The sequence below is a fragment of the Octopus sinensis genome, linkage group LG26 (assembly GCF_006345805.1).
Source record: "Octopus sinensis linkage group LG26, ASM634580v1, whole genome shotgun sequence".
NCBI lineage: Eukaryota > Metazoa > Mollusca > Cephalopoda > Octopoda > Octopodidae > Octopus > Octopus sinensis.
In genome coordinates this window covers 18,668,489-18,685,451 of record NC_043022.1, presented here as the reverse complement: position 1 = coordinate 18,685,451, position 16,963 = coordinate 18,668,489, and the positions used below count along the sequence as shown (strand labels likewise).

At 42.2% G+C, this 16,963-nt stretch overlaps 1 non-coding gene across 1 annotated transcript; it reads right to left on the bottom strand.

Moving 5' to 3' along the window:
• Nucleotides 1–7,825: 7,825 nt before the first annotated feature.
• Nucleotides 7,826–7,899, bottom strand: Trnai-aau. Its single transcript has one exon. It is a non-coding gene; the product is annotated as a tRNA-Ile (tRNA).
• Nucleotides 7,900–16,963: the final 9,064 nt, after the last annotated feature.

Genomic DNA, 16,963 nt, shown 5'->3' with positions numbered 1-16,963 from the left:
AATTATATCGTTGTCTCATGTCTTGTGTTTAAATATATATTTAATCCTATAGCTCGCTCCTAATATTTAACGTCCTCGTTAAATATAGAATAAATGTATTATAATTTTATATAGGCTCTTTATCGCTAAGATAAATATAGCTCACGCATCTCCCAAGATAGGCAAAATATCTCTCTCTCAAATTTAGGTATTTTATACCTACTAATAACTATTTCTCTCCAAAAAGGAATGGCTGCGGTTTTCTGCGCGGTGCCACCCGCCCTTCCCACCCCCTCCACCAGTACAGGAAGTCCTAATTTTCTCATCCTTGTCTCCCTTGTACACTTCAAGTCTTACGCCACCCCCCACCCCTACCATAAAAGGTTGGTCATTCATTGCAAGATACACTTCACAGTCTTATGCCACCCCACCTCCTTCCATAAAAGGTAGTGGTCATTCATTGCAAGATATGTTTAGTGTTGTGTACGCGGTTTGAACTTGAGTTTTATTGTTTGTCTATGAATCCTGCCAAACGCAAGTTTTCCTTTCAGGTCCATGACGCTACTAGGGCCAATACCACTCCCACCCACACCCTCAGGGTTGGCACACTGAAAGGCAGATCTGGCGAGATCGTTGAATTGCTTGAACGGAGGTGTGTTGATATATGCTGCATTCAAGAAGTGAGGTGGAGAGGAGGTTCTGCTAGGTTCCTCACATACTGGGAATACTGATGGGGTCGGGGGTGTGGGCATGCTTATCGACGAAAAATGGGTAGATAAGGTAATCGAGGTAGTCAGAGTATGTGACAGAATACTTAAGATTAGATTAGTGCTCCATCATAGTTTAGCAACTATTATATTGGCCTATGCCCCTCAGCCAGGGCTACCTGATGGACAGAAAGACTGTTTCTATGACACCCTACTGCAGACCACGTCATTGACGAAAGACAGGGATCTTCTTTTTGTGGCTGGTGACTTCAGTGGGCATGTTGGACGATGTGCTGGAGGCTTCCATGGCGTGCATGTAGGCTACGGTTATGGTTCCCGCAACGAGGAGGGAACCAGGCTGCTGGAGTTCTGCGATGCGAATAGTCTTATGACTTCAGGAAACCGACAAGCCACCTGGTCACCTACCGATCGGGCCGGCATACTAGCCAAATCGACTACATCCTTGCCAGAAAAAGGGAAAGATGGCTGCTTATAAATGCCAAAACCTTCCCAGGCGAAGAATGTACCCCACAACATAGACTGGTAGTTAGTGACTTTAGGATCAGGACTAAGAGGGCGACTAGAAGACGACCAACATGGAGAAGAAGGGTCTGGAAGCTTAAAGACCCTGCAAATGGACAGAGATTTAGAGACATGTTACTTGAAGCCTTTGACGAAATAGAAGGGGGTATAGCTACACATGGGGTAGAAGACAACTGGACGCTTCTAAGGGACAAACCTGCTGAAAGCCACTGACCAGATCTTTGCTGGTGCAAAGTCCCCTCAAGACCCAAAAATAACGTGGTGGTGGAACAATATTGTTGACAGGGCTATTAGACAAAAGAAACAGGCTTGGAAGGACTGGAAGAACGGTGGTAGCAGGGAAGTTTATCAGACTGCAAGAAGGGAGGCTAGGAGGCAGGTGTATTTAGCCAGTGGGGAAGCAGATGAGAAAAAATTTGCCAATGTCCTGCACCGGGATGATGAAAGACCTGAGGTATTTCGTGTTGCAAGACAGTGTGTGAGAGAGAATCGTGATGTGGTAGGAGAGAAATGTGTTCGCAAGGATGACGGTTCACTTGCGCTAAATGAGGATGCAAAGAGAGAGGTTTGGAGACGCCACTATGAAAGGTTGCTGAATGAGGAAAATGAATGGGATAAAGAGAGTCTGCCGAATGTCGACCCAACAGAGGGACCAGCAATCCGAGTGACAGTTCCTTAGTAGTTAAGGCAATTACAAGCATGAAAACAGGGAAAGCCCCAGCCCATCAGGTATTACTGCAGAGATGCTCAAAATATCTGGTAGTGTCAGCTATAGCCTACTCACCCGTAAGTTAACCAGGTGATACACGAAGGAGTCATACCCAATGACTGGTGTAGCAGCATAATAGTCAACTGCTACAAAGGTAAAGGTGATGCTCTAGATACAAATAACTACAGGGGTATCAAGCTGCGGGATCAGTAATGAAGGTTACGGAGAGGGTTTATAGCCCAACTAATTAGAGAGAGAATTAGCTTAGATGAGATGCAGTTTGGGTTCGTGCCAGGGAGAAGTACTCTGACTGATGCTAATTCCTGGTAAGACAGCTGCAGGAGAAATACCTAGCCAAAGACAAGCCCCTGTACCTGGCTTTTGTTGACATGGAGAAAGCCTTTGACAGGGTCCCCCGATCCCTTATCTGGTGGTCAATGAGGAAACTAGGGATAGATGAATGGTTAGTTAGAGCTGTGCGAGCCATGTACAGAGATGCTGCTAGTAAGGTGAGGGTTGGCAACGAGTACAGTGAAGAATTCCGGGTAGAGGTTGGGGTCCACCAAGGTTCAGTCCTCAGTCCCCTCCTATTTATTATAGTCCTCTAGGCAATAACGGAGGAATTCAAGCAAGGTGAGGAAGCAAGGTCTAGAATCGAAGGGCCTCAGAATCAATCTAGCCAAAACCAAAGTCCTAATAAGTAGGAAAGTAGACAAGTCACAAACGCCTTCAGGTAGATGGCCCTGCTCAATCTGTAAAAAAGGTGTAGGTAGAAACTCTATAAGGTGCACCAAGTGCAAGCTATGGACACATAAGAGGTGTAGCAATGTCAAAAGAAGGCTAACTAGGAAAATAGTTTTTGTCTGTGGCAGATGCTCAGGAGCAATAAACACTGAAAATGTGCAGAGACCAACGTCTACCACGTTCCAGGGAGAAAAACTAGAAGTAGTTGATAGTTCCGCTACCTAGGTGACCAAGTCAGTAGCAGGGGTGGGTGTGCTGAAAGTGTAACTGCTAGAGTAAGAATAGCCTGGGCAAAGTTTAGAGAGCTCTTACCCCTGCTGGTGACAAAAGGCCTCTCGTTCAGAGTAAAAGGCAGATTGTATGATGCATGTGTACGTACAGCCATGCTACATGGTAGTGAAACATGGGCTGTGACTGCTAAGGATATGCGTAAGCTCGCAAGAAATGAAGCCAGTATGCTCCGATGGATGTGTAATGTCAGTGTTCATAATCGACAGAGTGTAAGTACCTTGAGAGAAAAGTTGGACCTAAGAAGCATCAGTTGCGGTGTGCAAGAGAGACGTCTGCGCTGGTATGGGCATGTGAAGAGAATGGGTGAAGATAGTTGTGTGCAAAAGAGCCACACTCTAGCAGTTGAGGGAACCTGTGGAAGAGGTAGACCCAGGAAAACCTGAGACGAGGTGGTGAAGCACGACCTTCGAACTTTAGGTCTCACCAAGGAAATGACTAAAGACCGAAACCTATGGAAGTATGCTGTGCGTGAGAAGACCCGGCAAGACCAGTGAGAACAGTCAAAATCAAACCAAATCAACATCAGTGGAAATTGCAGCTGTGGTTAAGCAAACCATCCAATCGTTTGTCCGTTGCCAGCCTAGCCTCACCCCTGTGCCCATGGCACGTAAAAGCACCGTCTGCTCGTGTCCATTGCCAGCCTCGCCTGGCCCCCGTGCTGGTAGCACGTAAAAGCACCATCCGTTCATGTCCGTTGCCAGCCTCGCCTGGCCCCCGTGCCATTGGCACGTAAAAGCACCATCCGCTCATGTCCGTTGCCAGCTTTGTCTGGCACCTGTGCAGGTGGCACGTAAAAAGCACCCACTACACTCACGGAGTGGTTGGCGTTAGGAAGGGCATCCAGCCGTAGAAACACTGCCAAATCTGACTGGGCCTGATGAAGCCTTCCGGTTATATATATATATATATACATATATATATATATATTAATAAATATAAGGGTACTGAAAAACTCTAGAAAAAATTTTCCGCTACCAGTGGTCTAGTGAGAAAGAAAAAATAGTCAAAGACTATATAATATACATTCATCAATATAAGGAATGGCCATATAGGACATTCGACTCACTAGAAAGAGCAGCCAAACTCAAACCGCTAAATAGTTGTAATTCTGAAATAGAAAGAGAAATAAAAACGTTTACCCCTTTCATCTCAGGACTATGCATAGTTACGGCAAACTTTGGTAAATAAATTAATTAAATCAAATTATAGGAGAGCAAAATGCAAAGGTTGGGTCAGATAGGTTTGAACCTATACATACTCACACACATACACACATGTGTGAGTGTGTGTATATATATATATATATACACATATATATAGGCGCAGGAGTGGCTGTGTGGTAAGTAGTTTGCTTACCAATCACATGGTTCCGTGTTCAGTCCCACTGCATGGCACCTTGGGCAAGTGTCTTGTACTGTAGCCTCGGGCCGACCAAAGACTTGTGAGTGGATTTGGTAAACGGAAACTGAATGAAGCCCGTTCAAACAGAGATAAGTAAAACCTATCTTTGTTCAGTAAGTATAACTAGTTAAATTTCGATTCCCAGACCGGGCGTTGTGAGTGTTTATTGAGCGAAAACACCTAAAGCTCCACGAGGCTCCGGCAAGGGATGGTGGTGATCCCTGCTGTACTCTCTCACCACAACTTTCTCTCACTCTTACTTCCTGTTTCTGTTGTACCTGTATTTCAAGGGGCCGGCCTTGTCACTCTCTGTGTCACGCTGAATATCCCTGAGAACTACGTTAAGGGTACACGTGTCTGTGGAGTGCTCAGCCACTTACACGTTAATTTCACGAGCAGGCTGTTCCGTTGATTCGGATCAACCGGAACCCTCATCGTCGTAACCGACGGTGTGCTTCCAAAAAAAAAAAATAATAATAACTAGTTAAAAAAGGTGAGGTCCGTTGGTCAGAATTGAAACCCCCAACAACACAAAAATAACATTGAGGAAAGAGAGGAAAAAAAGATATGTATGATGGTGGTGGTGGTGATGGGGAATTGCTTTGTAGCATTTCTCCTGGTTCTGGTTTCTGAGTTCAAATCATACTAGGGTCAATGTCATCGATTTTTTTCCCCATCTTACCTTTAAAATTGCTGGCCCTGAGGGATGCTGTCACTGCCGTCACTTTGAATACTGTGGTTGCTGGGTAGCCTGCCTTGAGAGGCCTAGGGCTCAAGAAAAGTAGAAATAAGATTAGCTTTGGGGACGTTGGTCATTAAAGGAGTGGTAGTGGTGGTGGAGGGATGATTGTAGCAGTTCCGATGGTGGTGGTGGTGGTGGTAGTACAGACGATTGCATTAACTTATAGGGGAGGGAGGGGGTAAATAATAAAATTATTATAAAATTGTTAGTGGTGGTGGCGGCGATGGTGAAGACAATAGTAGCAATGGTGGTGGTAGTAGTAGTGATGGTGATTGTAGTGGCGGTGGTAGTAGTAGTAGTAATGTCGGTGGTAGTAGTAGTGATGGTGATTGTAGTGGCGGTGATAGTAGTGATGGTGATTGTAGTGGCGGTGTAGTAGTAGTAGTAGTAGTGTCGGTAGTAATATTAGTAGTGATGGTGATTGTAGTGGCGGTGGTAGTAGTGATGGTGATTGTAGTGGCGGTGGTAGTAGTAGTAGTGATGGTGATTGTAACGGTGGTAGTAGTAGTAGTGATGGTGATTGTAACGGTGGTGGTAGTAGTAGTGAATGGTGATTGTAGTGGTGGTAGTAGTAGTAGTAGTAGTAGTAGTAGTAGTGATGGTGATTGTAGTGGCGGTGGTAGTGGAACTGACAGCAAAGCTTAAACTACTTGACTGACTGATTGACTGCTCCGCTTATTATTGCTGCTGCTGCTGTTCTTCTTCGTGATGGTATTCATGTTAATGATGATGATGATGACGACGGCGGTGGTATTATATTTTCTGCTGCAAGTGTCGAACCTGTTGTTGTTGTGTTGTTGTTAATGTCGTCGTTTAGTCATGCTGTCAATCAGCGTGCAACGTCTGGATCACCAACCAGAGAACTGATGTCGCTGTCGTATACAACGTCATGGGTGATCTCCCCTTTCGCTGTTTATAAAACCCGCGCTTTTCTTTCGGGTTTTTTTAATGATTATTTACGTATATTATTTTTTATTGTTATTGTTATTGTTATTATTGAGGCGGAATTAGTTTTGAGTTTTGAGTTCGAATTCTGCCGAATCCGACTTTGACTTTCATCGTTTGCGGGGGTGAATGTAATTCATTAGTGCCTCGCCCTTACAATTACTGGCCTTCTGCCAAAATCAGAAGGAATTGTGTTTAGCGTGTATATGTGTGCGTATGTGTATGTGTGTTCAGTGGTATGTGTGTGTTCAGTGGTGAGTATGTGTGTTCAGTGGTGAGTATGTGTATTCAGTGGTGTGTGTGTGTATGTATGTGTTCAGTGGTGTGTGTGTGTGTATGTATGCGTTCAGTGGTGTGTGTGTGTGTGTGTGTATGTATGTTCAGTGGTGAGTATGCGTATGTGTATTCAGTGGTGTGTATGTGTTCAGTGGTGAGTATGTGTATTCAGTGGTGTGTGTGTGTGTGTATGTTCAGTGGTGAGTATGCGTATGTGTATTCAGTGGTGTGTATGTGTTCAGTGGTGAGTATGTGTATTCAGTGGTGTGTGTGTCTGTGTATGTTCAGTGGTGAGTATGTGTATTCAGTGGTGTGTGTGTGTGTGTATGTTCAGTGGTGTGTGTGTGTATGTGTTCAGTGGTGAGTATGTGCATGTGTGTTCCGTGGTGAGTATGTGCATGTGTGTTCGGTGGTGTGTGTGTGTATGCGTGTTCGGTTGTAAGTATGTGTTTGTGCGTATATGTGTTCGGTGGTGAGTATGTGTATGTGTGTTCGGTGGTTTGTATGTGTGTTCAGTGGTGAGTATGTGTGTGTGTGTTCACTGGTATGTATGTGTGTGTATATAGAATTAAGGTGGCGAGCTGGAAGAATCGTTAGTACGGCCAAAAGAAACAAACACTTACCGGCGTTTCGTCCGTTCTGAGTTCGAGTTCCACTGAGGTCGACTTTGCCTCTCATTTCTCGGGTTGATAAAATAAAGTACCAGTTAAGCACCGGGCGGGGGTGGGGTCGATATCCAGGAGCCCGTCCCCAACTCCAAAATTTCAGACCTTCTGCCAATAAGGATTATTGCCAACGAACGAAACTATCGACCTTTGAGTCACTCCGTAATTTCTGCACAAGTCCACTGAATACACATACGTACATCGAACTCAGAAAGTAAATACGGACGAAATGCCGATAAGCATTTTGTCCGGCATTTTAATGATTCTGCCTTTTAATAACCCCTCCGCTTCCACTCTTCCATTATTCAGCACCAGGTCGAAGTGGGTGGTGGATCATCCCGTTATCCTCAGATCACTGTCCTGGAGCGTTCCAGTCGTGACTATCCTGTTTTTTTTGTTTGTTTGTTTAACTAGAGTTCTGTTGTCTGTAATATATATTTCTTTATTGCCCACAAGGGGCTAAACATAGAGAAGACAAACAAGGACAGACAAACGGATTAAGTCGATTACATCGACCCCAGTGTGTAACTGGTACTTAATTTATTGACCCCGAAGGATGAAAGGCAAAGTCGACCTCGGCGGAATTTCGACTTTGCCTTTCATCCTTTCGGGGTCGATAAATAAAAGTACAGCTTCGCACTGGGGTCGATGTAATCGACTTAATCCGTTTGTCTGTTAAACAAACAAAAAAAAAACAGGATAGTCACGACTGGAACGCTTCCAAGACAGTGATCTGAGAATAAAGCACAACTGTACATATATGTCCGTCGTATGTATGCAACAAAACACTATGGAAAGAAAAATAAAAAAAAAAATTTCGGATTGGCCAGTATGGGGCTCGAACCCACGACATTCGCGTTATTAGCACGACGCTCTAACCAACTGAGCTAACCGGCCAGCTGACAGCATCGTTCTTAAATTAATGTTATGTAGAAATACTTATTCTACATTTCCTCCTGATCACGTGATAAGGCTGTCTGCTGACGCCTACAACACCTAGCGGTCTTTAACTATAGCGTACCCCTATTATCACTATAATAAGATCAAAAACAATCTGGTGAAGAAACAAAATTAGACTTGAGTTTTCCTTTCGAAACCTATGTCAGCGTTTAAAAGTCACTTATCAAATGTCAGTAAATAGAAATATATTCCTAAGTTACAAAAAAAATTAAAAAAACTTTTAACCATTTTTCATCATTTATGGCAGCAAGCTTGGAGAATCGTTAGTACGCCAGACAAAATGCTTGGAGCTATTTCAGTCGTCTTTAGTTCAAATTCCGCCGAGGTCAACTTTGCCTTTCATCCCTTTGGAATCGATTAAAAGGCGTGGCTTCGTTTTCAGTAGACGAATGAAAACAAAATATCCGTTAGTTTCCGTGAGCACATGTTGTCTTGTCAATTGCGTGCTTGTTCTCTTTGGCGTATCGAAGTGGAAAAAGAGGCATTCTTTCGATATAACTCGACAAAATCAAAACATGGCAATCTTTCGTCTCTAGTAGACCTTTCCGTCGATTTCCGTAAAAAAATTTTTTTTTTTTACATATGGGCTTGCGGGAACTTTTGAAGTAATGAGAGCGAAAGAGACTAAGAGAAAGCAATTGTATGACGAGGGAACTTCTTTTGAAGTTACCTATTTCTTTATTACCCACAAGGGGCTAAACACAGAGGGAACAAACAAGGACAGACATAGGTATTAAGTCGATTACATCGACCCTAGTTCGTAACTGGTACTTAATTTATCGACCCCGAAAGGATGAAAGGCAAAGTCGACCTCGGCGGGATTTGAACTCAGAACGTAACGACAGACGAAATACCGCTAAGCATTTTGAAGTTACCGTGCATGGGAGCATTGATGTACATGTACATGTGTGTGTGTGTGTGTGTGTGTGTGTTTGATGGGGTGTGGGAGACAGAAAGTATGTTGTGTAAGTGAAGTGCTTCTGTTAGTGTGTGTGAAGAGACAGAGTAATGTGTGAAAGAAAGAGATAACTGAAATTTTTTACTCGGTGTATGTTTTTATGTATGTATATTACTTCAGAAGTTCCCGCAGGCCCATATGTAAAAAAAAAAAGAAGATTTTCACGGAAATCGACGGAAAGGTCTACTAGAGACGAAAGATCGCCAAAAGAGGCATTCTTTCGATATAACTCGACAAAATCAAAACATTTCACCTCGGGTATTTCCGTGGGTTGTGGAGTAACAGATATGACGAAATTATGCCAGCAATGTCTCGTTTTAAACTTGAAGAAAAAAAAGCTTTGCATATTTGTTCTTACCTGTTTCACGTGTGTATGTAAAATCCGCAAATTTCCAAGCAGGAAACAGAATCGAACTGTCATTTGCTTCCACGGTGATGTGTTTTGATTCTGTCGAGTTAAACCGAAAGAATGCCGTGTACGTCTGTGTGTGCTAATTAATTACCTGTCGAGCACTGGGGTCAATACAGTCGACTAGCCCCACTTTCCGAAAATTTCAGTCTTTCTGCCAATGGTAGAAAGTATTATTACTATTATCATTAATGGCGGCGAGCTGGCAGAGTCGTTAGCACGCCGGGCAGAACGTTTAGCGGCATTTCGTCCGTCTTTACGTTCTGAGTTCAAATTCCGCTGGGGGTCGACTTTGCCTTTCATCGTTAAATTAAATACAATGGAAACACTGGGGTCGATGTAATCGACTAGTTCCCTCCTCCACAATTTCAGGCCTTATGCCTTTAGTAGAAAGGCTTATTATTATTATTGAGTGAGAGAGCAGTGCATGCCATAAAAGTGACACTGGGGTAAAATATACAAAGCCAAGTATACCCGTTATGACTACCCGTCTGATAAGGGTACACCAGGTACATGCATCACAACCATATGTGCGCGACATGGAGATCTGATATCAAGATAAACAGCACATGACCTTGCAAGTGGGGCCCAGTTAGAATTTTCTTGTGGTCGAGTAACCCATCCCACTCAAAAGGTCCCTGAATAAGGGTTGTTTAAGGATGTTGAATGACACACCCATGTCTCCAGAGTTGAATTATTCAAACCCCAAAGAATTCCTCCCAACATATGGCTATGATGCTCCCCCACTACTTCTGCTTGTGATCAGAGATGCACATATCGTCAGCCACAAAGGGAAATGGTCAACTGGTTAAGGTCAAACAACTGACAAGCAAATCTGTGGTATTGAGCAGAACATTTGCTGTAGCCCATCTTTTATACCAAGACAAAACAATGTACATGATAACACTTGCAATCAGTTAAGATCAGAAGCCACGAGAGCCACTGCCTAGTACTGCATCAGGGCATTTATTATTATTATAGCGTGGCTTTATTTCTCTGATAATCCTCCCTACTAAAATTGTCTACGATAACCAATTTCTAAGGTGTTTACAGAAGCGTAGCAGTAAGATTTTTTTTTATTTGTAGGCCTCCCCAAGATACTTTAACAGCTTCGTCATTAAAATTAAAACAAGTGTTGATATCAAAACAGTTAAAAACCCTACTAAAAACCATAAAGATAATCTAAAAAAAAAAAAAGATAATCTTACGGCAACAGCCTATGATGTGACTCTGCTCGACAGAGTTGAACAAAACACACTCACGATTAACGTCATATACTAATATCGAAACATTACCTAAAATTAAAATTAACAACACTGGCTGTGTGGAAAGTAGATTGCTTACCAGCCACATGGTTCTGGGTTCAGTCCCACTGCGTGATATCTTGGGTAAGTGTCTTCTACTATAGCCTAGTGGATTTGGTAGACGGAAACTGAAAGAAGCCTATCGTATATATGTATATATTTATATGTATGTGTGTGTATATGTTTGTGAGTCTGTGTTTGTCCCCCACCAACATCACTTGACAACCGATGCTGGTGTGTTTACGTCCCTGTAACTTAGCGGTTTGGCAATGGAATAAGTACTAGGCTTACAAAGAATAAGTCCTGGGGTCGATTTCCTCGACTAAAGGTCATGCTACAGCATGGTCGCAGTCAAATGACTGAAACAAGTAAAAGAGAGTAAAAGAGTATGGTTCATTCATCTGCATAGCATCCTTGGGCAAGTATCTTCTACTCTAGCCTTAGGCTGACCAAAGCCTTGTGAATAGATTTGGTAGGTGGAAACTGAAAGAAGACCGTCTTACACGCACATACATATATATGGCGTTAAGAAGGGCATCCAGCAACAGAAACCATGACAAAACGGACATGAAGCCTCAGATGGTCCCTCAGTTGGTCAGGTCCTGTCAAACTGTCCAACCCATGCCTGCATGGAAAACAGATGTTAAATGCTGATGATGACAATACACACGTTTGAGTGAATCCATGTGTGTTTGTCCCCCACCACTGCTTGACAACTGGTATTGGTTTGTTTATGTCCCTGCAACCCACACACATAATGTCCCCATTACATAACAGGCTTCTTTCAGTTTCCATTTACCAAATCCACCACCAAGGCTTTCGTCAGTCCAAAGCTATAGAAAACACTTGCCCAAGGTGCCACACAGTGGGACTGAACCTGGAACTATGTGGTTGGGAAGCCAACTGCTGATCACACAGCCAAGCCTGAGCCTGTATATGTGGTGCGCAGCGACCTTTGACATTGGTCATGCTACAAATACTTATTGGTTATTTCATTAACCCCTTACCCAACAATTATTTTGAAAATAAATGTATTTTTTCAGAGATATTTTTTAATTGTTTTATTTTACTATGTTTTGAATGGTGATTTCGAGGTATATTTCAAACCTTATTTATTATGAATTTTAATTCAATAATATTGATTTTAAATTACCGCTTTGGGCAGAAACGAGTTAACCCGCTTTTAGACGAAGGAACTCGTTTGCTGTCGATTTTGGCGAGTTAACTCGCCAGAGATAGAAAAAAACGATTTCGGTCAAAATGCATATATTCGTTTCTGTCGGGTAAGCGGTTAAGAGAACTATTTTAGTTTCGTAATGTGGTCATGGTAATTGCTGTTTAATACTTTTAAAATCATTTTTAAGAAGTATAAAAAATGTATTTACCTCATTTATAAATCAATTCAATTCTTTCAGTGGTGTTCTATGTCTATTATTTTAACTTCATCCCACAGGGGGAGGTGGTCTCCGTTTTTCCATACATGATCAGCTATACCCGATTTATCAATATCTCCTTGTGTCACAGCTTTGCGACGTTCGTCTACCCTTATTTTTGTTTCGCCTTTGTATAACCTACCACAGCTGCATGGGATGGAATACACGCAGTAATTGGTCATATTCTCTGCTATTGGTGGTTTTACTTGAAGGCAATATTTGCGAAGTGTTGTATTACTCTTGAATACTGTCCTGATGTCATATGAGCTGCATATCTTTTGTATCTTTTCGGAGAGGCCTTTCACATAGGGTAGACAGACTGTGGACAGTTTACTGTTTTTACCCTCTCTTTTCTCCATAATTGGAGTGTATAGTATGTTTTTAGGGTAGTTGTTACTGAAAAATTGTTATTGAGCTTGATCATTTCTTCATGGTGTACTTTTTGTATGGTGTTTTAGGCACTGAGAAATCCCTCTTCTTACTCTGTATGGATGGTGGGAATTAAAGTTGAGGTATCGTCCAGTGAAGGTCGGCTTGCAGTATATGGATATCGTGAATCCATACTTGGTGCGTGTTATTAATACGTTCAGGAATGCTAGCTGATTGCCTTTTTCCTTTTCCATTGTGAACTGTATGGATGGTTTTATTGAGTTCACATGATCTAACAGCACTTGGACATCTTCCTGGTGGGGCCAGAGTATAAAGGCATCATCAACATATCGCAACCACAGGGTTGGTTTTAGTGGTGTTGATCCTAAAGCCAAATTCTCAAAGTATTCCAAGTATATATTGGCTATTATCGGTGATAATGGCAAACCCTTAGCTAAACCCTCCACTTGTCGATATATATCAGTGTCCATACTGAAGTAGGTAGTTTCTTCACAGAGGGCCAATATTTCCATCAAGTTTCTTATTGGTATACTAGTATGTTCTTTTAGATGGGTGTCTGTCACTAGTTTTTCTTGAATCACCGATAGTGCTTTACCAGCTGGGATTTTGGTGAACAGACTTATCACATCTAGACTCACCATCTGGTCGGATTCAATGGGAGTATCTTTGATCAATTCTGTGAAGTGGGTGGAATTCTTCACGTACGATGTTGACTTTCCTGCTAATGGACTGATTATATCTGAATATATCCACAAGGAAGCGGCTCAGTGGATGACAGGCTGAACCTCTACAGCTCACTATAGGTCTTAACGGAATACCATCCTTGTGAATCTTAGGGAGACCGTACATGTGTGGTGGTTTACTGTGGTGTTGAGTCAGCTGTCTGTACTTCATTGGTGTAAAGTGATCCTTGTTCTTGATCAAGGTCTGTGACAATTTCCTCTCTGTTTTCAGAGTTGGGTCTTTCTTTTCTTTGCTGTAGCTACCATCACTTATAAGACTTCCAGTTTTTCAGAGTAGTCAGACTTCTTCATCACCACTGTAGCATTTCCCTTGTCTGCTGGAAGTATTATGATGGAATTGTCACTCTGTAGTCTTCTGATAGCAAACTTTTCTTGGTTTAGGAGGTTTTGCTTTTTATAGTACTTGTCTCACTTTCCACCTTAGTTCATCTCCCTGAGCTTTTGGTATCTTTATGGCTATCTCTTCAATAGGGGCTATTATGTCCAAGTATGGAATGCGCTTGATGGTTGTTGCAAAGCTGAGACCTTTGTTCAGTACTGCTTCTTCAGAGCTTTCTAGATGTCGGCTACTTACATTAATTACTGCTTTCACAGGTGGGTGACAGACTTCAATCTTCATTCTCTGACCTTTGAGTTTCATAATCTTCTTAATCTGGCGCGTTTTCACCATTTCAAATTCTTTCATGTACGACTTTTCTAGATCTTGTTGGATTCTGAGTTCAATTCCAAGCAGTGGCCTGAATAATAATAATAATATCGAAAAGCTGTGGTTATAGAAGACACTTGCCTAAGGTGCTACACTGGAACAGAACTCAGAGCCACATGGTTGGGAAGCAAGCTTTTTACCACATAGCCAGGTAGCCTTTTTTTTTTAATAAAGTTCTTCGAGTATGAGCTTGAAAGCCGAGTCAATGGAGAGGATTTCCAACTAGGTGAAATCTCCAAGCAGTTTAAAGTCTCTGATATCCAAGTGGCTACAAAGTGTTAGTAGAAGGGCACCGTGGAGGCAGCCTGGCCCCTTTTAAAGTGTAAGAAGGTAAGGGATGAAATACTTGCCTGAAGTGGGGCTTTTTGTCTGAAGACCTTCTGCTGTTCAGCTCTCAAAGGTTTCTCACCACTGCCAGCACCGCCTCGACTGGCTTCCTTGCTGGTGGCACGTAAATTTCACCAATCCGACCGTGGCCATTGCCAGCCTCGCCTGGCACCTGTGCGGGTGGCACGTAAAAAGCACCCACTACACTCACGGAGTGGTTGGCGTTAGGAAGGGCATCCAGCTGTAGAAACATTGCCAGATTAGACTGGAGCCTGGTGCAGCCTTCTGGCTTCCCAGATCCCCGGTCGAACCGTCCAACCCATGCTAGCATGGAGAACGGACGTTAAACGATGATGATGATGTGAATATCCAATAGCAGAATTCATTGTGGTTTAATCTGATGAAGAAATTATAATTTTTTTTTTTCGTAGTAATAAGATGTCGGGAATAAATCCATCTGGATACTGTTGCTGTGGACAATCTGTTTTCAACATTATTATCTAACACAACGTCTCTTTTGGGTGATTTTGTAAAAGAAATATACTCTGTCCATTCATGGTAGAAAAAATGTCTGGCATTCTTAGGGCAGGCTTGCGTAAGAATTAAATTTAGTACAAGAACATAACAATGAATGAAGATCACATGTTCATATTTCTTCTTTACCTTCGTTTTTACATCTACTTTTCCATGCTAGCATGGGTTAGATATGGAATTTTGTTGAGGCAGATTTTCTCCAGCTGGATGCCCTTCCCCGATGCCAACCCTGAAATTTTTCCGATCAAGTATTTCCCAGAACCAGACATATTTTCGAAGAACATTGGAAATGAATGACCTGTAAATAGTGACACTCATTTGCATCTATCACATGATGACAAGGCACACAAATACGATGGGGAACTGAAAAGTTCTGGGCTTTAAGGGTGTCACGAAAGGCCTGGTCGCAGGCCCAACCTTCCAAGTTCTTTTACAGGGCTTAGAAAAAAAATTAGGGGCCGCTGTAATTTAGAAAAAAATCTGAAGGACCGCTGCAATAAGTGGGTGAATCTGAGAGGGGAATATGTTGAATAAAATCGTAATTAACCGATCTTCCTGTATTTTCTTTTTTCCAAAACCAAAAAATTTTCAGCACCCCCTCAAACAGTGGGCTTCTTTCAAAAACTTATTCACGAGTCCCTGGGCCTATTGCATAAAACATGTGCCCAAGGTGCTGCAGAGGGATTGAACCCGAAAACCTGTAACTGCAAAGACAGCTTCTTAACCACACATTCACTAAAACCACCACTGCCACCATAGCTTTGGAGGGAATGAAAACCAAAATTGACTCAGGCAGGATTTGAACTGAAAGAGTGAAGTTACATAACAATGAACTGCAAGGAATTTTGTCTGGTAACTGGCTCCCTAGAAATAGCAGCCAAATCTCCAAGTCACATCCTAGCACCTTGGAAAAGAACACATTAGCTAATGTCCTCCTGAGTATGCTATTTAACTAAAAAACAAAACAAAACAAAAAATTACATTATTTACATTTGACAGATATTTGTCCCCATCTTGTTTGTTGTTAACACAATGTTTTGGTTGATATACCCTCCAGCCTTCATCAGGTGTCTTGGGGAAATTTTGAACCTGGGTTCTCATTCCTAAGGTATTTTTTTGATATTATTATTATTATTATTATTATTCAGGTCACTGCCTGGAATTGAACTCGGAATCTTGGGGTTAGTAGCCAACACTCTTAACCACTACGCCATGTGCCCGCTCTTATCCTCAAGATTCCGAGTTCGTTTCCAGGCAGTGACCTGAACAACAGCAACAGCACCACCACCACAAGGCCTGAAATTTGGGAATAGTCAATTACATCCACCCCAGTAGACAACTGGTATTTAGTTTATCGACCCTGAAAGGCAAAGTTGACCGTCACAGAATTTGAACTCAGAACATAAAGACAGGCGAAATGCCACTAAGCTAACATCCAGTGTGCTAACAATTCTGCCAGCTCACTGCCTTAATAATAATAATAATAATCCTTTCTAGACACAGGGCCTGAAATTTGGCGGGGAGAGGAGGATAGTTGACTGGTGGCAATTTCATTCACCCTGAAAGGATGAAAGACAAAGTTGACCTCAGCAGAATTTGAACTCAGAATGTAGAGACAGATGAAATGCTGCTAAGCATTTTGTCCTGCGTGCTAACGAATCTGCCAGCTTGCTGCCTTAATAATAATAATAATAATAATAATAATAACTAGCAGTATCGCCTGGCGTTGCTCGGCTTTGTAAGCATTTTTAGAGAGATACTTCCCTTATATAACCCGAGCAAAAATCATTAAAAATGCGGAAAAATGCTGGTAATTTTTTTTTAAATCGTAGACTCATGCTAATACCCAGAAGGGCTCGATATGAATGACGACTATAAGATACCCGCTTTTGGTTAAACTGCACCGCAAAATGTGGGAGTAGTTAGGAATCTAAATCGGAGGAGACAGTGTCTCACACACACAACTTGAATTTTATATACAAAGATAATAATAATGATGACGAAGTCTTGATGCAGTACCAGGCAGTGGTCCCGATCTTAACTGATTGGAAATGTTATCATGTACATTGTTTTGTCTTGGTATAAAAGACAGGCTACAGCAAATATTCTGCTCAATACCACAGATTTGCTTGTCAGTTGTTTGACCATAACCAGTTGACCATGTCCTTTAGTGACTGACGATATGTGCATCTCTGAT